At 38.1% G+C, this 18,686-nt stretch overlaps 1 protein-coding gene across 1 annotated transcript in view; it reads left to right on the forward strand.

Annotated features, from left to right (window-relative positions):
* Positions 1-18,686, forward strand: part of CPE (carboxypeptidase E) — a 56,249-nt gene that overhangs the window by 20,080 nt on the left and 17,483 nt on the right. The window lies entirely within an intron of this gene.

The raw sequence follows: 18,686 nt of genomic DNA on the forward strand, positions 1-18,686 counted from the left end.
CTAATAATCTGGAGGTGGTCACCCTCAGAAAGAGATGAACTTGAAAAATGCAAGGCATTCGATCCTGATGGGATTGGAGGAACTGTAACATCCAAGTATTATGTGAAAACAGACAAGGAAAGAAATCTTTGTTCAAACATGTTGCTTTGTCAGTGCTGATGGTATTACTGTTTTTACATATTCCTTAATATTTTTGTGTGAAATAATGTCCCTAGCTGATATCACAAAGATGATGATGAATGTTCTCATTGTCTTGTTGACTCCACTGTGGGTTTTTTTAACATTCTTTTAAAATGGATATTTTTCACATTTCCCTAATTAAAATAAATACTAAAGTAGTCAAGCTGAATATAATTATACTCATTATTATTTAGTTCATGCTTTCTTTCTTCAAGGAAAACTTTGGAAATTAGTATAAAACTTCACTACAATTTTAAAGGTTTTTCTTTCTTCCTTCCTTCATTCTTTACATTGTCATTACGTTATTTTTCTTAATCAGAGCTCTTGAAGGAAATCCCTGACCTTTTGATTTTCCCATGTAAGTGCTAACTGCATTTGATATGTCAACTCATAAAGCTGTCATAATGTCATGACTATGGTTTCAAACCTGTGTCTCTGTGGGGTTTCCTCAGGAACCTGGAATTATAAGCAGTGTTTGTAGATAGATTAAATGGAATTACATTTCACTGATAAGTGGAATGTAAACAATGAATTAAGAAGTGTTTTTAGTTAATTATGGAGGGTGGGGGTGGGGTGGAACCAGATGACCTTAAGGTCCTTTCCAACCTTAACTATTCTATAATTCTGTGATTATCATTTTTAGAATGGTCAAAAGAGAAAGAACTGGGCAAAAGTCTTCATAATTCTAATAAGAGTGGTATCGCAGTTTATTTTTTTTTATTAACTCGACTTTCGAGTGTGATCTGTAATTGCAAAATAATTTTAGTCCCTATTATGGACCAAAACATAACTATTTAGAATACTGTTTCCTTAATTCAAGTTTATTCTATTAATAACAAATATGAATGCATTGTTCTTGGGTAGTAAAATCAACACAACTGTGGAAAAATGAGCTGGCTTTTGTACAAACAGTTATTCACTGCACAGCTACTTAAGTGCAAGTGGTAATTGGTTGCAAGACTTTTCAGGGTAAGAACACTGTGATAGTGGACATAATGTGAAAATGCAAGACAGGAAGGTTACGAATGGTTCACAATGAGCACTGTGTGATTTCAAAGCACCAAGCTTGTAGAGGTAGCAGCTAGAAGAATTTCACCTTTTGACACATGCATTGGGACACTGCGTGTCCCATCACTTTCCCGATACATGTGATATTCCATCAGTTCCCAGCACTTGAAAAAAAACCCAGAACAACCATGGTCCTCTGGGAGGCAAACCACTAATTTTACTTTACCACTTTGCCAAACCCATAAATAGAAAAAATGCAAATATATTAGTTTGGCAGTAATTTAGGAGACTTAGCTGCTGCTGTCTTGGGTGTCCAACAGGTCTCCAGTGAATAGATGATAATTACTGTGCCAAATGGAATATTTTTCAGGGTGGATGAACAGAAACCAAAGGGTAAAGATCAGGATTAAGCTGTGGTGAGGTCACATACAGAAACTACTTGTCAGTGTGGAATACTTCATCAGAAAGAAAGTAATAAACTGTGTAAATTTAGTGAGGAGATGGTTTATTGGGAAAAAGGTGAAAACATGAAATAAGAAAATAGTCTGGTAAAAGAGACAAAAAAAATCTAGTAATATTCATGTCAGGAAATTAAAATATGCGAACAAATATGAACAAATTCCCAGAAGCATTCTCTCCCTGCTTGTCCTTAGGCCAGTGCTGTTGGTCTTGTTAGGTCTATGGCATAAGAAGCCACAATGTCACTGAGCCTGCGTGTGGCACTTGGACAGGCCCAGCCAATGTCCCATCTCCAGGAACGTGCAACACTGAGGGACTGCTTATTAGAGGGCCATGTGTCTGAGCTGCTCAGCACCTAACATCTCTGTTTCTCTGGCTCTGGAAGGGAGCCTCATTTGGGCACCTTCTGCCTTTTGTACTAACTCTCTTTTGAGCCCCATGCGGTGTAACTTCCTTCTCCCCCTCCTCTACTTTAGAAGACCTTCAATTTCTTCAAAGTATTTCTTTGCTGTTCTCAACATCAGCTTGAATAATGGAATAGCCTTCTGCGTAGGTGACTGAATTTCAAAGTGCTGTTTTCCAGCTGCTGAGATGTGAGACTACCCCCTTTGTTCACTTACAAGCCTTGTGGCAGAGCTGAACTCATGCCTTTCAGAGGCTGTTATAGTGTGTTATTTCATTTTATTGTTTGCCTGGGGTAGCTTATCTTGGTCTTGTATTCTTCTCTATAATTGCCCTTATTAATTGACCTCTTATGGCAGCTTAGCTTAACTCTTCCTGAAATCTGCAATAACTTCTGAAATATTTTGACTTAGTGGAAAAAGTCCAGTGTGATTATCTTCTGCATTGTATTTTAAACTCAGGAAATCCTGGCCTCCCATTCCCCAGAATGAAGGACATGTAATTGCTATAGGAGTACAGCAGCATTTGTGTTTCCACAGTGATTTCCAGGGGAAAATCTTAGCATGAATTACTTATTTTCTTCATTTTAAGAACTTTTTAGAAGTGTTTTCTTGCTTCTCCTCCAAGTTAGTAGTTTAAATATGGCTCTCTTTGCCTTCCATTTCTAACATTCTGTAAAAGGTAAGATAGAAAACTACAAGTGTTTCTAAAGGAAGATGAGTGCTTGGAAGTTCTTGGAAGAAATATACTTTGTCTTAATGCAACTCTCTCTATATGTATTTCATATATATCCAAAATGGTTGATGAAAATAATGGTAATACCATAGCCTTACAATTTTTAAAGGAGTAAAAAGCATGTTTTTCTATACCTACTTCAAGCCCATTATGATGTGAAATTAAATTTGTGTGCACTGTGGTGTAAAGTAGGATTTATAGCTATAGGTTTAAACCTTGACAGGATGCTCTTGGCTTGCTGAACTGTCTTGTACTTGCTGCATTGCTTTTTGGATAGTTTCTGCAATGTACAGATCCTGTGGAGAGAATTGAGGGCAAATTAGGCATAGTACATTAAGCATGGTGATAAGGAGTCGTAGATTCTTTTCCTACCGTCTGAATCTTTGTTTTTTCTAGTAGGTAACCATATATTCTGTCTTCTTACTGCTGTATTTCAGTGTTCATTACTCTAAAAAAAAATGAAGGTATAGTGCAATTCCTTCTGAAGGCAATTGAAGTGCCCCATGTAACCTGGAATAGAACAGATCTCAAATCCCATACTTAGCAGGGGTACACAGTTGTCAGGGTATTAAATGCCTGTTGATAGTATGACAGTGTAACGAATTGAACAGGCCCTCTTAAGAAGAAACGGAGATCAGCTTGGTCTGCTACCAAGTATTCTGCTTCTAGAATAATTCTGTGAAATTACCTACACAGGGTTTGTGTAAGCAAAAAATAGCATTAGCAATTTGTGCCAGCAAAATGTGGCAGGTTCAGTATCCACTATTCTCAGGCATAAAACACTGATGCCAAAGTAAAATCTGAATCTCCTGTATTTGACAAAAGAATACATCTAGCATAGAAAATGCGCTCTGAGGGGAATCTGTCTTGCCTCTTCAGCGCTCTGAAACGTAGTGTCATTGAAAACAGTGTATCTTCAGAGTGAATTATTGATGGAAGGCACATATGTGTTACATGGGTGCTCATTAGACCAGTAGGGTACTGCTTCTGCGGATTGCTGCCACTCACATTCAGCTGTGTCCATCATTTTTACACCTATTATTCCTTTATAGCTAATAACAAATTGCAGTCAAATCTTGGAGTAATAGAGCAATCCCATGTCACAAAACAGAAAGAGTGAAAACACCACACTAAACCATAACAAAAACTGCAGCCTGGCAAAATTCTGAAGAGCAAAATCCTCTTTCTATAGGAAATAATATAGCTAGCACCACATGTAATGAGGAAAACAAAAAAGTAAGCAAAAGGTTTTGTCTGGAAGAGACCTTAAAGATCATCTAGGTCCAACCCCCCCCTGCCATGGGCAGGGCAGCTTCCACTAGACCAGGTTACTCAAAGCCCCATCACGCCTAGCCTTGAACACTTCCAGTGATGGGGCAGCCACAGCTTCTCTGGGCTGTCTCACCACCCTCACAGTGAAGAACTTCTTCCTTATATCAAACCTAAATCTGCCCTCTTTCACTTTAAATCTAGTCCCCCTTGTCCTATTGCTACTTGCTCTTACAAAAAAATCAGTCATGTATGAATATTCATGGGATTTAAGTGAAACTACACATGAAGTGCATAATGAAAACACAGTCTCTTTAGTTTTGTCTAATTTACGTGAAAAAATGTTATAGTCACTAGGCATGGCATTATTTTTCACAAGACTTGTGTTTTTCTTAGTAGATGTGTTTCTGTGGGTGTAATCCTGATTCAGCAATCCTAAAATAAAACAATAAAATAGCAGATTTCCTTCCTTCATTTAACTAGAAGCATATAGCTGTATAGCCCAATGATAACTAAATAGCAGTTGAACATCACATATCATCCTTCTTTCTTTCATGAGCATCAATGCGATACAGAATTGACATCTATTAGGGCATTTTTGCAGTGAAAATCCATGAGAAAAGAGCTATTCAGTACAGCTGCCCAGTCTTGCAAAAAATGTTATAACACCACTCTTAAAGTTTTGTTTAGTGGAAACATATTAACAATTGCAGTGTAATGGCAAGTGAGTGCTTGAGTCAATATTCACTTGCTTTTATACTAGTTGTGCAGCGAGCTTTCATTTTGTACAGTCTCATTTCTCTTACACAAACCTGTCAGTTTCTTCATTTTGTTATTACATAGGGAAATGAACTTTTCTTTAAGAAAAAATGTACTCATATTTAGTTTCCTGCTTGAGCTAAATGTTGCTTATTTTGCCTGTTGGAACTAGATGATCTTAAGGTCCTTTCCAACTCTAACTATTCTATGATTCTATTTTGTAGGTTTCTTTCAGTCCAGATGCTTGGAGCATCTTTTAGGGTTGATACTCTATTTTGCTGGTGTTAAGACATTAACTGCTAAAATATTAGTAAATGTTAAAATATTAATTTGTACTTCTGAGTCATTAATGGTCACTTCTGCTGCCCCCTTAGCAAACCTTCAAACTACATTCTTTGCATTTGCTCCTGTGGTGACATCCGCGGTAGCAAAAAAGTTCTCCGCAACAGTGTCAGAGGCCATGATTTGATGACCTTTTTCAGATTTCTCCATAATATTTACTTTTGTCACTGCAGTTTCTAATGATAAGGGAGGAAAAGGGGTTAATGAGGTCTATGGTAAGCTCATCACCTGCCTGGTGCTTGCCATATGCTTCTATTCTCTTTTCTTTTGCTTAGCTTGCGCCTTCTCGTGGAGCATTTGCTATCTTTGTTTGTTCAGTGGCAGCACAGTTGTGTTTGTCCTGTCATGGAGACTGTTCAGGATTAGTGATAACAGCATTAATCCTCATATGGAAAGCCTCGCACTGCTGGAGTGGCAGCTTTGAGTAACCCTTGCTTAAGATCCCTTGCATTGTGACTATCCCTTGTAATCGTGCTTGTGTATATGTTGGGAAAGAGGGCTGTTGGCTCTGACAGTTTTATAAAAATGCTTGTTGTTAAGTGATCAGTTCAGTAAACTGTACAGATTTACTCATATTTCTGTTTAAGACTCAAGCCACTCAACATTGACAAGCAGTATAAAGTAGGAATCTGTCTTTTCCTGGGGAAAAAAGAGTCGGACTATTTTTTCCTGGTTGAAAAGAGCTGTAAGCCAAAGCATGAACTGCTCATAACTGGTGTAAATAATGCCTAGCTCAGAAAGCCTGATAAATTGTGGTACACAGTGTTATGTTTTAGCTTGACAGTCCGTAAGTTATGACAGAACATCATCTTGATGGAAGTCTAGAAGCTGTTCCTAATAGGGAACTTACGGTTCCTGAAATTATAGTTCTTTTTCTTTTGGTTTGGGTTTCGTTGGTTTGTTTTTTCTTCTTGTCATAAAAGACTTCGGTTTGCCCTTATATCCTGCTTTGCTTGACATGTTGAGTTGATTATTTGGATCTATCACGGGGCTTCTGAATAGTGTGGGATGTGGTAACAGCATTGTTCCCAGTGTGAAATATTTTATGAACAAACCTCGGGTTCGAGTTTGTTGCTTTCATGGGGTTGCAGCAGTAGGCTACTGTGTCCAGTGGGGGAAATCAAGATTACCCTGAGAGCCTAGCATACATTTGTTCCCATCATAGCCTTATTGCCAAGGGCTGCTTTGTTTTCCCTCTGTGAAAAAAATGTCATTCTCTAACACCAAAGAGTTTGAAATAGTTGTCTTAGCATAACAGAAATATAATATAGGTATAATTTTACTTTCTATCTGCCTTTTTAAGCAAAATAAGAGAAAAAAGGTTTACTGTTGTACTAACCTTGGTGTGCTTTTCTACAGTTGGTTGCCAGATAGGAGTCTGCACAGTAAACAGTTAAGCACCAACACCTCACTACAACCGTACTTTATACACACCTTTTCTAATAGCTTTTCAGGTAGTGTCATGATCCTAAATTTCATACTGCCTGCTGCAAGATGGAATTCTTGAGCTTGTATAAATCTGTTGGTACATACCTAGTTTGAAGAGGAGGCCTCAATGAAAGCAAGCCACCTGGAGAATTTTAACATGAAAAGTTCATTTGTTTTCTAGCTTCCACAACTGCAAAGAAAATATCTTTGCAAAAAAATGTCTTAAGAGCACCTATATCTTTTTAACCCCCAGATAATTTATTAATAGGTGAAAAGCTTTTGCTTTAAAAAAAAAGGAAAAAATAAAAGCTAAATGTGGACAGAAAGCATATATGGAAAAATTGCATCTACAAAGAAATTTTTCCTTTTTCCTTATTCTGGCAAACTTTTGAGCATATACCTTCCAGACTAACGCCTCTGATGCTAATATGCTGTAAGTAAGCATATACTTCATATATAGTTAAAAGTCCTAAATAAAGGGAAAAGATGATAAAATTGGGCTCCCAAGGGATTTTCAATGGTAGGTTTTGCTACTGGTGAAGTTAAAAGAGAAGATGTCTTTATTTTATAAATATAGAAATCCTTATGGTTAGAAGAGCTGTATCATGTCAAGTATCACTGTGATGTTTTGGGGAGAAAAGTATTGTTCCTACCTGATTGTTTAGTATCCTGTCTTGGTGAGTATTATCTGCTGGCTGCTCTCTCTCAGATGTGTTGCCTTTCATTAGGTACAGTCTTAAATAGGCAATAAGATAATCAGTCCCTTTGCTTTCCTGTTTCTGTGTTCCTATAACCTGAACATAATTTTTTAGATTATTTTACTTCTTGTAATTAACCTTTCTTTCTTTATAGCTTAGCAGACCACTGGAAAAAATACACTAAAACATGCTTTTGGCAGTCATCACACTGTGATCGTGAAAGTTAAACCGATAAATACATGTAAAATGCATTTAAATAAAGAAGTAGAAATACATATAAAATGAAGTAATAGAAAATATGGCAAAGACTGGATAGCTAATATTTTATGAAACAATCCAAGCAGCTTTAAGTTTGTATTTAAATGTGAAAATAGAATAATTTGATAAAAAAGGCTCTTCCTTCAAATTGTTTGATTAAATAAGAAAACTACTGAATCAGGCTAATATAGACAGGGAATTCCAGGTCACTTTCTAAAGGGTTCAGTTTCTTTCTACCTTGAAATCATACGGGTTTGATTTTATTTGGGAACTGTGCCACATCTGTCTTCTCATCCGATTTTGAATATCTGCCAGTGCAATTTCTTTAATTAAAATTAGAATCATGCTTTAGATCTAAGAAGAAGCTAGGAAACAGGAACGGAAAAAACATTTTCATAACCTGGGGATGACCTCCTTGGTGTCTGAGTCTCTTAATGAGGGGTGTTGATTTGGGTCTGTAGGATGTACATGTCCACATGTGCACACAGTAGTAGAAAAGTACTTATATACATCCAGAAGAGATTTTGCATCCACAGTACTTAGTACTGTTCCTTAGTTGTTTGTTGAATTACTGTCCTTGAATTAAGAGCTCATCAAATGTGTATTGGATCAGGCACCACATCATCTTCCTATTCAATTGGAATAATTATTTCCTAGATTCCCTTTTATCTCCATTAGAGAATTTTTTCTTTCCAAAAAGCCTCAGATGTCTGAAACTTCAAAGAGAAAATATTGTTGTAGGGCTTCTCAGGAGATGCCTTTTGGCTGCATTATGCTCTCCTCTGTGGGCTGGCTAGTTAGCTACTTCATGGAGTCTCTAGCCATGAAGAATAACAGTATGTATGAAAAAAGTAATATCAATCATTTGTTAATAAAGGTACCAAATGCATGAAGCAAGCTTTTTTTAAAGTGACAGACTGTATTATACCTCTTCATTGTACCTTGCCAGCCTTCTACACCTGCATAAAATGGAGATAAAAGGCAATAAATCTGGAAGATAGGGCAAAGTTTTTCTCCCTTTCACTGCTTTAATATTGGTCTGAATTACAGAAGTACGGCAAAATATTTCAGCTCCTAGTATTTTATTACACATAATGAAAAATATAAATGACTACACAGGATTCATGGTGAATACACTCAAACTGATGCCAGATACCACTGGTACGAGTAACAAAAGACCTTTGGACTCTTACTGGAGGAATCCAAGGAATTCACCCTTGGATAACGTATACATTTTCACTAACATGATGTTTCCTCCTGCACTGGTGGGAAGGAGCTTGTCTGATGTGCTGCTAGTAACATGAAAGAGAAATAAGTTTCAAGTGAGATGAAAGGGATCACAAAAGATAGATTTGCTGTAACTTTTTGTATTGCTCAGAGGAAGCGATAATTAGACAGTGCTAGGAAGAGCTACTTGCTTTCTGATCCTGCTGGTCATTGCACTTTAATGGGGTATACTAGAAGCATGGTGGGTGTAATTGTAGTAAATGGCTATTTTTCACCCTTTTGTGAGGAATGTACCTTGTTGCTTTGAACTAACTTTTCTGCTTGCACTTAGAATGAACCCCAGGTAGGTTCATTATACATCAAATAGCGCAAAGCTCTATTGCTATACATAGTGCTCATTATAAAATAAACACTTATTTGCTCAGCCGTTGGTTCACTGCTCTTATAGATCATGTTCAGGGACAGGATTGCAATTTCTGTTGTCTTTGACTGTAGACCACATGGACAACAGGTACCTCTCTCCTTTCTCCTAAAGCAGAGATTTCTATTACTCTTTAGAGAGAAAATGCAGTGGAAGCTCTGAGGAAAGCTGAGAAGATACCAAGCTTTTGTATTTGTTCCCTATATGAGGAAATAATCTGTCTGGTTTTAGGACACTAGGATATGAGGCCCTGAGCAAACTGAAAAGCCATTACGGATTGTTAAACATTTGTTTCTATGTTATAAAGGCTGTTCTGTATCTCGCAGCTATACAGCTATGCTGTGGCTTGCAGGGTTGGAGTCAGTATCCATATGAGATTTTTTGTTTGGAGCTGCCTCATCTAAAGGCAAAACATCTCTTGAACGCCTTCTGGATTCACTCCCGTCTGCTGTTGAGACAAAGGATTTGTCTGCTTCGGTCATTTCCATAATTATTCTCGAGTCAACAAGCTGTTAAATGATTCAGTTCTTCCTCTTACGCACCAAGCTTGATTTTATTTGCCTCTGCACCAGTTTAGCTTCCTCTCCTTATACTGTGTTGCTAGGAATCATCAACTTATTTATTTATTTTAAATGTTTAAGATGATGGGGAGGGGGGCGGGCATTTTCTAAAGGGTACCTATATTTCAAACATATGTGAATGTGAAGGGATAGACCCCCTCCAAACACCCAGGCTTGCATTTCTACCTACACGGACTATAAATAAATCACTAAGGTACAATACCAATTTTAAATAAAATTTTACATATCACTGGAAACTTCTGAAGCTAAGTGTTGCTGTGCTTGGGGGTGTAGTGTTGCACTACCAATCTTGATCATTCTACCCACTTTCACCGTTTTCTTCTGCATCATGCTGACCTAACTATTGCTATCTCAAGAACAAGTACAATCAAGATTTACTGCTGGTTATCACATAGCATTTATATCTTAAATGCAGCAACTTGAGAGAGTATTAACTGCTAAAATCAGGCTGGAGGTGAAGTACCACAGAAGAACAGATCTCAATAAGCTATTTTTTCATCAGGGTTTCACAAAGTTTGCCAGGCTTTTAAACCTACAATGCAGCTGCAGTTTTTTCTGCAACTCCCCCAACTTCTAAATGCTGAAATTATTTTTTCTAGTTGGTTTGGTTTTGGTTTTTTTAACTATTTATACCAAAAGGGTGATGCTAGTATAGTACTGGGGCTAAAAGAAGCTATTTGGGTATTTGTCAGTTTCTGAGGATATTGACATAAATCAGGTCATTTATGTTCTCACGTAAATGGTGTCCTTTGTTAGTCATCATAACTCAATATTCATTATGGGTTTTTTTTTTTGTTTTTTTTTTTTTTTTTTTACCAAAGGAGCAAGGTAACAGCTTAATTTGTTAATTAGCTTTTGCACTCTGCTTATGTTTTTTTCTTATGTAATTTATTTTAAAAGGGCATTTTATAACACTTTGAAATCCATGGAAAATAATCTTAGATGCTAAGATCAATAAATATTAGGGCTCATCTAAGCAAAAGAATCTAAATAAATATGCCAGTGCAAAAGAAATTCTGTAACATGCTGTCTACACAAGGGACTTGTTACAGATGTACATTTGTAGGGGGATTTTATCCATCTCCATCTGTTAGCAATGACCAATATACTTCAGCGTCATCTGTCTGAATCACAGATCTGCAGCCCACAGTGTTTTCTCATACAGTTTGAGATTGTGACTAAACAGCAGTGGAATAAAACAATGCTCCAGTTACCAATAAAGGAGCACGCAGTACGTGTAGCCTTGGTGAAGTAACAAGTGCCATTGTAATGCCTCAGAAAGACTCCTGGAAATCAAGGGAGGAAGTCTGGGGACTTACTCCTAGTTATTCCTAGACCCTTCAGTACAGAAAGAGTATTTCCCAAGGAGCCAGAACATCCTTGTGATGGGAATTGTAATCCCTTTCATTCAAATAGCTCCCCTCTATGGAGGAAAAAATGAAGAGTTTTTGCTAGGTGAAGATTAACTCTGTGAGTGCACTTCCATTGCACACACTGGTGCAGCCTAGGGCCCAAGGTAGTGCAGCCCCAAAAGCTACCCTAGCTTGATTTCCTCTTGAAACGTGGCCTTGCAGTGAACACTTGGTGCGCAGTGCTACAGAGTAGAAACTGTAGCCTGACTTCACTCCCTCAGCCTTTTTAGTATTTGCTTTGTGCCCTGGGCACTGCTGGGGAAATCACAGTGAACATCATTTCCAGCTTGGAAATAGTCCCTGAGCAAGCTCATGTCTGTGCTCTTGTGCTCTTGGCCACCCATTTAGCAGAGGGAAGCCACATGACAATGTCAAATTGAGCATGTGTAACTTATTGGAAAAGAATTAGCTTTTCATTGACTTTTTGTTTGTTTCCAGTAAAAAGAAAGAACTTACTTCTCTTTTTTCACCTTAGTTGTCCAGTATTTCTGCCTACCCTGTTTGACTTTACAGTCTTGGATCTGCATATAAATGGGTTATTTCTGACTTTTATTTCTTCTCTTCAAGAAATTAGTATGAGGAAAAGCAGAACCCAAACGTGTCTCCTGCTGGCAGCAGGCATTTGAACTAGTTTAGTTTGAAATTTTCCATATAATTGTTGCATGCAAAAGGAATAAGATAGATGAGTTTAGTCCTTTTGAAGTGCTCTGATGGTTGGCAAGAACTTCCATAGTTGAAGTGAAAAAGCTGATTCTAGAGTTTGCTGAAGAGAGAAAGCTTGTTAAGTGAACTTGATGACGAACCATCATAAATACGTATCTAAATTATGTATCAACTTTCCATTCATTAGAAGGTCTACTTGATATATTGAAGGATTAAAGAAAAAAATATCTTTGCTCTATATGCCAACAAAAACTTGAGTGATACAGTGAGTGCCTTTGAAATGAAAATTCACTTGGTTGCACAGGGTTATAAATGTAAAGTCTCCCACTCTTACTGAGCATAGTAGAAAAGATGAATTAAATCACAGCGGACATAGAGTCGCTCATGACATCTCTGTACTGTCAGTGTCATTCACAAAGAACCCCAGGATATGTTTTGGTCTGTTTTTTTGTTTTTTTTCTAACAGTGAGAGAAAAACTGGGAGGTGAAAAAACTGTACCCATCTTGTACTCTGCCACAGGCTGGTAAGGGTGGTTGTGGTGGGTTGACCCTGGCTGGACACAAGGTGCCCACCGAAGTCACTCCTCTGCTCAGTAGGACAAGGGAGAGAAAATATAACAAAAGGCTCATGAGTGGAGATAAGGACAGGGAGAGATCACTCACCAGTTACCGTCACAGGCAGAACAGATTCGAGTTGGAGTAATTATTTTATTACCAATAATGAGAAATAAAACCAAATCTTAAAACATCTTCACCCCCACCCCTCCCTTCTTCTCAGGATCAACTTCACTTCTGATTTTCTCTACCTCCTGCTAGCCAACAGCACAGTGAAACAGGGAATGGTGGTCATGGTCAGTTCATCACACATGGTCTCTGCTACTTCTTCCTTCTCAGGGGGAGGACTCCTCACACTCTTCCCCTGCTCCAACGTGGGGTCCTTCCCACAAGCCTTCATGAATTTCTCCAACATGGATCCTTCCCATGGGCTGCAGCTCTTCACAAACTGCTTCAGCGCGGGTCCCTTCCACAGGGTGCAGTCCTTCAGGAACAGATCCCGCAGGGTCACAAGTCCTGCAGCAAACCTGCTTCAGTGTGTGCCCCTTTCTCCATGGGGTCACAGGTCCTACCAGGGCCCTGCTCCACTGTGGAATTCCCACAGGGTCACAGCCTCCTTTGGGGCTCTTTTCCCTGCTCTGACGTTAGATCCTTCATGGGCTGCAGGTGGATATCTGCTCCACAGTGGACCTCCATGGGCTGCAGAGGCACAGCCTGCCCCACCATGGCCTTCACCACAGGAGAATTTCTGCTCTGACACCTGAAGCACCTCGTCCCCTCCTTCTGCACTGACCTTGCTGTCGGCAGAGCTGTTTCTCTCGCATATTCTCACTTCTCTCTCCAGCTGCAATTGCTCATGCCGAGTAACTTCCCCCCCACCCCTTCTTAAATATGTTAGTCTTAGTACCATTGCTGATGGGCTTGACCAAAATCTTGCCATGGAAACCCAATACATTGGTTCAGGACAGCTCATTTCATGTTTGGTTTCTTAGTATAGCTGAGCTATACTTGTTGTTGTAATTCTGTAATGAATTCTGTAAATGCAAAGTCCTATTTGGTTTTCCTAGAGCCTGAAAAATGCAACTGGTCATAAAACTAATCTAGTTAATACAGCTGTATATACAGATGGTTATTTGTTACTTTGAAAATTCTGTTTTTTTTTAAATCTGCTTTGACCTTCAGAGAGGTTTTTTTAACACTTTACGCAAAATGAGAGTTTTGTGCATATTACCTTTCAGTGATTCTTATTAAGTTAAAGGTTTTGATTAAATAACTAAACTTGTTTTGCTTTACAAATGATTTGTTATGATTTAAAGAATCATCATCAATTCAACTGGATAATGCCATCAGCTTCTGCACAGTAACACAAATCCAGAGGGAAAACCTGTTCTACTCTGGTAAAGCAAGTGGGCTTTAGCTGAAATACTGATCTCTGTGCCACATTGTGCCACGCCTCAGTGCGAGCGCAGGGTATTGTGGAAAGATCAACATAGAGATGTGCCAACAAAGTGTTGTAGGTGGGGATGCAGGAGATGAGCAGATGCTTTGCCCACTTCTCGTAGGAGGCTGTGCCAAGTTCTGTCACTGCAGGGGTGAGAGTGGGCTGTTGGAAACATGAAGAAAGCATCAAGTCACACAGAACTTTTTGGTGGAAATAACTGTCTTGAGCATGAGGTTATCTGTCTGCAGAGCTGAATTTCCAACACAAAGACATATAAGTTCCTAGTTTGAAGTCCAACTGACAGACTTTGTACTCAGTAGAATGGGGATTGCATCTTTGTATGTGTCAAGGCCAGAAGAAACATAGTTGTTCTTTGTGAACGTTCACTACAAGTTTAATGTGCTGTACAGACTTTGTTGTTAACTTTATTTTTAAGCAGTACTGTACAAATAATTATGAAAATTTCCAGAAAGAGCTTGAGGCCACTCTTGAATCATGGCTGCTCAAAAATGCATGCATTTTTTTGAAGCAGGAGATTGCTGAAAGATCCTTGATTTTCTTCTCCTTGTTTTCTTCTCAGTGTATTTTCTACCAGTTGACAGCAAGAAAGATTGGATTTTTCAAAGGCTTTCAGTGTTGACCTGTTTCTGCTTTCATGTAAGCCATCTGTGAAACTTCCAGTAGTTTCTCTTTCAGCTAGGTTAGACCAGTGATACATCTTCGTCCTGTCACCCTAAAATTATATAAGGTCTATACAGTACATTGTGGTTCTATGTTTCAATGCCATTTTCACACAAGTTATGGAGATCAACATTTCTGTTGAAATGCTGTTGAGGCAGATTCCAGATGTTTAGTTTACAGGGTGTTAAAATGTAATTTTTTTTAATTTCTTCCCTTTCCTATCTCACCTCCTCATTTATTTTATTCTTTCCCTCTTTCTTCTTTCATATTCAAAGGAGAAACTCATTTTCTTTGGTTTTCCACATAGCTGATCTCCAGAGAATTTCTTTCTTTTTAAACTACTAGCAAAAATGTGAAGCATCAGAAAGCCTTCAGTCACATTTAATGAATGAATTTCTTGCCAGCAGGGGTTCTGAGATTTTCCATGCCATTTATCTACAAGAAAAATTTACTTATTGCCATGAAAAATGGCAAGCAACTGTAAATAGTCAAAACCACTTAGTCTATTCCTTCAGGAACATTGTTGGCTCTTCCTTAAAGAAACACAGGAAAGCAGAAGTTTTTAAGGATATTTGATCCTGATTTGCAGAACAGTTCATTAAGCACTTAAACTTCCCAGTAGTTAATTTTTTTTCTTACATACAGCTTCCATGAGTGAAATACTGTGCATTTTAAGGTTAACTGCTTGACATTGGACCATGAAAAGTAGCATGACATTATCTTGACTACTAGTATATATGATTAGTAGGTGCTAAACTTTTTGTCCCTATGTTTTAGAAAATTACTGTCTTTACCGCATAAACACAGCCTGACCTGAAAATGGCAGTGGTTTGTCATCTTTAATTGGATGATCTGTCTAGTATTAGTGATGTACATACTGTTCCTAAGAAACTGCAGAAGACCTTAGCTGGCACTAACTACAGAAGCAAATGGTGACATTTCACAATGTTTGTCAGGAACCAGAAAGGCATGACATTTTAAAGTACTTTTTCCTCAATCGTTCATCTGGTTGTAATGAACCACACAGTCCATCTAAGGGCAATGTAAAAGCCTTATAAAAGCCATAATGATGCAATGGCTTAGGTTTCACCAGAGTTACTCTGGTATTTATAAACTTGGTCGTTGTGTTTCATTTCTTATGACTTGCCCAGAAAGGTGGTAGCATCCACTATTCATTTGTTATCACATACCTCTGAGCTGAAATTACGTGTAAACATTTGTAAATATCATACATTATTACACAAGACATACTTTTGCTGTTGTGGATGTGATTATCACTTGTCAGTATATATTGTCAGAAAATTAATAAAACTCATTGAATAAGAATTTTAAATATTCAACCAACAGAAATGTTCATTTGTGTTTATCATGTCTTGGACCATGGGAATCCATTAAAACAATTTTACTTTCTTGTGTGTGTTTCAATTAAATGAGAAAAGCCAGTTACGTTTCTTCAGTTCTGCAGTGGTACAGAAGTGTTTCTACTGGTTTGAAGAAACTGTTTAAAAGTTCTTCATCAAATTGACATTTACAGTCTTTTTAATAATAAAAAAAATAAATGTAAGGCAATTACAGTGTCAGAATCCTATGAAGGGTGATTAAGGTCTGCATTAAATGGCTCATGTAGAATTAATGGGAAGAGCTGCTTTTCCTCTTGCTAAGTAGCATGCTAGCAACAGGTGGCCAAAGGCTGTTTTTCCAGTGAAGTAGGCCGTTTGCCAGAGAAGCCGGAAGCTTGTAGAAATGGTGTGGCAGGAAGTATTCAGTGAACAGACCAGGGAACTCAGAAAGTGTTAAGACTTAAGGACCAGGTGACTGGCATCCTCTGTATTTGAAGTATCTTTGTTAGTGATGCAGTGGAGTAGGAGTTGGTTCCATCAGCAGCCAGAGTTGGCCTGCGATGCAAGGCTGCATTGCAGTCATTCACTGAAGCTCAAGCAGCTGGGCTTGCTTAACTTGGCCAGCAGAGTGGTGGGTGTTTTCCTATTGGCTTCAGCTAGCAGTCTGCCCTCCAGCTTTGGACATTGTCCTGCATAAAAAGATGATTAGGAAAGAAGTTAGGTCAGAAAAAAAGGTTTCCAGAGTTGCAGCCTTTAAAAGAAAGGCAGAAATAAGGCTTCATTAACTGCAAAGTCATACCAGCAGATAGTAGCCTGTGGAAGATCTCTCAGCTTTTTGCTCACTGTGATGGTAACTAATGACTTTGGCAGAATTATCCCTTTTTTCAGAACCGATCCTCTGACTTTGCCCATGATGAGCAAGGACATCTAATGAGTGAACTGCTAGCTCCTTCACAGCCAGCTTGTAACTGCTGAAATAAACTGTAAAAGTGTAGTTGTTTCTCTTGAAGGAGCTCCAAAGTTTAGATATGAGAAAGAACCATTTTTCCATTGTTCCTTTAGATGTAAATCACACTGACGAAATGATGAAGAGTTTTCCTAAAATTGTCAGATACAGTCTGAAATTCAATATCTTCTGCTGTTGAGCAGAAATGCAATATTTCTTTGATTACTGTGCCCACAAGTAAGAAAATGGGCAGGGCTGGGTGGGGGCTGGCAGAGAATAGTTCTCATGTGTATGGACTGCACAGCCTTGTTTCTGCAGCCTTAGTATTATTAGGAGATGCAGTTCTTTGCTTCAGAGAAAGGTATAAGAAAATGCCTAGGGTAGCTAAAACATGAATATAGAGTTAAGTTTTGAAGGAGGGTTGTTACTTGGCTCTCTCTTTCCCTTTTCATTAGGCTGCATTTTCATTTAGACCAGTATTTTAGCTTTTGGCTTGCTAGCAGAACTTGGAGTTCTGCTGACACCTTGCTGCCAACTGGATTCTTTGAATACTGGTTTCAGATTCTGTGTTATAAGTAATGTTATTTTTTTTTTTATCAGTCTAAAAATGGTCATTGCTCCCTTTCACTGAAAATCACTGTCTCTTGTTTAGTGGTGTAGGGAAATGCTGCTTTCCAGTCCAGTTCCTTTGTGCCATAATGGTTGGTGTATTTGACTGTCCTTTATTATTCTTCCTAAGGAAAATGGGGCTGATATCTTCAATCACTTTTCATAGGAAAAACTTTCTATATTTCCAGTGACTCTTTTTTTTGCATCTTCCTAAACCCCTTTTATCTTTTAATGCTCATTTGAGATGCATCATTACCACTGAAGGTATGCTGTAGATGAAGCCATACTCTTGGTTCACTATAGAACCCTTCTGTAATTTTTTCCATGAACCCTTCTAAACACTCTTAATGATTCTTTGGGAAGGGGGCTAAGCAATACCCTATGTCAAACATGTGTTTCTATTTCTTAATTTGAACCAGGCCTCAAAAATTAAAGTGGGAGAGAAAAATAGGTGATTAATGCACAGGGCTGGGAATTAGGAGAAATTATTTCTCTTTCAGGCTTCCTTAGTGATGTCCTAGGGAAAACCACAAATACAAAATGCAGCCACGTTCATATTTACCACAATAACACATTTACCTGTTAGCTTGTGAGCTCTTTTCCCATAAGTAACATGCCAATATACATATGCATGAGTATCCTAATTATGAATATATGTGATGCATAGTGTTGTGTATTTTATTAAAAAAGATCTATCTATTTTAATGGGATCAAGTTGATTGCATGGTCTGATCACTCTTGATGATTAGACATCTTGCCTTCCCTAGTATTAACAGACAAGAAGAAGCAGTAAATAGGAACTCAATGCCAAAAGAGAAAATGGAGGTTTTTAGTCACAGTGATGGCATTGTGTCTATCAGACAAAATGAAGCTATTTCACTGAAGCCACAAAACTTCTCAACCTATCTGGCAAAAAATTTCAGGGATGAATCTATATGTACAAAGCCATATTAGCTGGAAGGGAAGAAGTTACAGTATTAGCACTCTGCTAGCATCTTACCACTGGATTAAGGTTAACAAGCACAGACTGAAGAGTCGTAAGTAGATATGGCTCTGTGCTTGATTAACAGTTATTTAGGTCTCATTTGTGTAACACTCTTCCTGGCTTCAATTTGTCCCCCCAGTAGCGCTAAAGGCTATCATAAAGTGTGTTTAAAACCTAGTCAGAGAATATTATCAGCAAAATGTTTGATTAAAGCTGTAACCGCAGAAAAACTGCATTTAAGAAGGAAAAAGATAAGGAACAACTCAGAAAACAGTATATTCTTTATT

The sequence above is a fragment of the Pezoporus occidentalis genome, unplaced genomic scaffold, assembly GCF_034315485.1.
Source record: "Pezoporus occidentalis ecotype Australia unplaced genomic scaffold, CSIRO_AGI_Poc_V1 ctg1, whole genome shotgun sequence".
Taxonomy (NCBI): Eukaryota; Metazoa; Chordata; class Aves; order Psittaciformes; family Psittacidae; genus Pezoporus; species Pezoporus occidentalis.